Below are 3,081 nucleotides of genomic sequence, written 5' to 3'. Positions count from 1 at the left end.
CAGACTGAATAGGGGGCGCGTCGATTTTCGTCGAGACAGAGGTATTTTACTCCAGCTAGTTTCCGCCTACTAAAGCCAATTTGGGCGATTGCATGGCAGTGTCAACGTTTTGTGCACATAGTGCTCTGGAGAAGGGCCTCTTACAATGTTTCTAAGGCAACGTATCGAGCAAACTTTCCTCGACCAGTCGCTGGGGCCCTCGCGGCTCGTCTGGGGGGGAAGGGGGGGGGACCTGAGGCCTCGCGAGTCTTGCCGCTCTGAATCAAAAGGAATGATGCAGAAATTCCAGGCCAGGCTGATTATTCGCAAGGGGTCTGCTGTTCATTCCCGTTTCCGTTCATTCGGCGCTGCTTAGAGTGAGCTGCTGAAATTGACCGCAAACCTGCTGAAGATAACTTCGGTAACCTCGCCGCCTGAGATTGGAGCGGCCCAGTTCATATTCAGTGCATTGGGCAGTTTCGAAGAAAAGTAATGAAGCTCCGGATAGTGTTATGGCGCAGGCAGGTAGTAAAATAATTTTTTCAGCTCTGTATATTTTTGTGATCTGGGGTACACTGATGTTTCCGAAACGTTAATACAGAGTGAAGGGACTATCCAGAGTTAAAAATTTGGTTGACAACAATTGAGGAATAGCCCACTCAGATCGAGTCAGATCAGATCAGATCAGATCAGATCAGAAAGCCCGCCCACTCGATCCCCTCTGAGTATATCGGAGACTCCGCCCTTGTCGTTATCAGCTCCGGACACTCGAGTTGATAAACAGTTCGTTGCAACGCACGTGGGCCTTGGCCGATCTGCAACATTAAAAAGCCTTTTGAAGCAACAGTGTCTAACTACCAAGGGCAAAATGAAAAAACCGAGCTTGCATCTTAATCCCGGGTTCCTGATGTGTGTAAGTCACCAGTTTGCACAGTCTACGACTTGTTCACACTGTTTTATGTAATCGTTTTGCATCGCCCAGTTTTTGCATTGTCCAACATTTCGCATATCCACATTTAAAGTCTGTAACTGGTTCCTCTGTATCTGGTTCCTCCTTTCTTTTTGCTTCCATGCGCTGATCTCTTGCCGTGGTTCGCCAGCTGGATCCTAGCTTCTCAGAGTTGATAGACGGACCCCGTTTTTGGGGGACCGGGGACCTTTGTTGTTTTGTTGGCTTTTCTTTGCATACACCATCCGCTTACTGCCGTCCGACATTATGAACTCGTGTAAGGTCTGTTCGCAGCTATACAACGCATCAAAGCTTTCGTCACGGATTGTTTGACCACACGTCTCCGCTGCTGCCTTGTTCCCTGTAACTGACGACAGTAATGTATAAGTTTGTCCTTGTGGATGCCGCAGTTACTGACTCAGTGTCGGCCACATGATCCTAAGCTGGCTGTCATATCACTCTGCAACATGCATAGATGTGCGCTAGCGTCTGTTAATCAATCAACTTAAAGCCCTCTGAAAGCATTAAGGATTACCATTTGTCAGCCGAGAACGGGATGGTAAAGGAAAGCCGGTTCCTGACACTGAGATGAGTCACTATCTCTATCGCCAGCCCGCAGCACCACACACGATTACTGCGTGCTTTCGCAACGCCGGTGCAGTGACTGACGTTCCCCCTGACCCCGCCCCGTCCCCTCCAAAGATCCGGCAAGCGGCGAGGCGCGTCGGCGGCCGTTGGGTGCGCTAAGAGCATATCTGGCCGCGGCGACTAGCAGACGGGGATGCATTCCGGTCCTGGAGATAGTCACGAGAGATCGAAGATAGGACGGAAAGGTGTCATACGCTGCTCTGCTAAACGGGGATCAGTCCCAGTCCCGCAAAATGATGCGTTTCCACATCGAGACGAGGGGCGTTCCTGCTCAAGACCGGATGCTGTGTGGTTCTGTGTCTTCTGCTCGGGAGAAAGCGCTCTTCTGGACGGGATTTTGCCCTGAGGAAGGCCTTTCCGAAAGTTCCACACAGCGAAGGTCCAGCCAGCCTGGCCCAGCACCGGTCGGCCCGGCCCTCGAACACCGGAGGCCAGCAGCGCCGACAGCGCCGCCTGCCGGCCCTGGCCTGCGCTCTGACCGTCCCGGCTGACCTGGCATCCCTGTCGCGGCGCGGCGGCGCTGTTGCGTCATCTGACTTCCGTGTGCCGTCGCCGGGCGGCGGCGGCGGCGGCGGCGGCGGCGGCGGCGCTGACTGGCTGTCTGATGGCGTGACGCCGGCAGTTACCTGACCGCCCCGCCCCCCTCTGGCCGCGGGGGTGGGGGAGCAGGCTATTAGGCGTGCCGGGCAGGAAGGATGTCGTCAATGAGCTGGCTGCTGGCTGGCGGCTAATCGCCCCTGGCCGGGGCTTACAACCAAGACGTACGCTGCGACGACGCATGCCGGAAAAGTGTAAGGCTGGTGACCAAGTCCATTCATTCTCGAAGCTGTTGCGTACAGGAAAAGAGCCAGTGCGTCTGCATTATTTGTGTATCGATCATGATAGCTGACTACGACGTTTAAAAGATAACAACCATGAAAAGTGCTGAACTACGTGGCTAAAATTCAGCGTTCCGCATTGTGGCGCGGCCCGCCCTGTCCTGTAGCCTCAGCTGACATTGACAAACCCTTGCCACCTGCCGCATACCAGCCCAGTCAGGGGTAAACAGCAAGCTGCGTGTAGCGACCTAGAACCCCCACCCGGCCACGGGCAGGATGAGAGGCGGGCGCTCCACCCGAATTGGAGCCGGGGGGATCGATAGAAGAGTGGGAACTGCAGGATATGTGTGGCACCAGTCTGACCAGGCATCAGCGGGAAACCTAAAAAAGGTCACATTAGCACTAATTACGATCCCACAAAAAAGGTCAACTGATTTTGGGAGTCAATCCTGACGTACCCTAGACTGAAGTCTGTCCCAAACGATGCGATGATCCGCTGCCAGAGGCGTCCGGAAAACGGACGACTGCTGATTAACAGCAGCAGAAGCCACTGGAAATAAACCTTCAAAACAGACAACGTCAGTTGAAGCCAACCCCAAAAACCAGATCTCCCACACCACTGATGCTGAAACCTTCGAGACGCGGCCTAGCAGGCCGTAGAAAACTGATTCAGTTGCTATAATATCT

Source organism: Pollicipes pollicipes, unplaced genomic scaffold, assembly GCF_011947565.3.
Source record: "Pollicipes pollicipes isolate AB1234 unplaced genomic scaffold, Ppol_2.1 Scaffold_4740;HRSCAF=5597_pilon_pilon_pilon, whole genome shotgun sequence".
Lineage (NCBI taxonomy): Eukaryota > Metazoa > Arthropoda > Thecostraca > Pollicipedomorpha > Pollicipedidae > Pollicipes > Pollicipes pollicipes.
The sequence above is the reverse complement of the archived record's forward strand: the minus strand, read 5'-3'. Positions refer to the sequence as shown.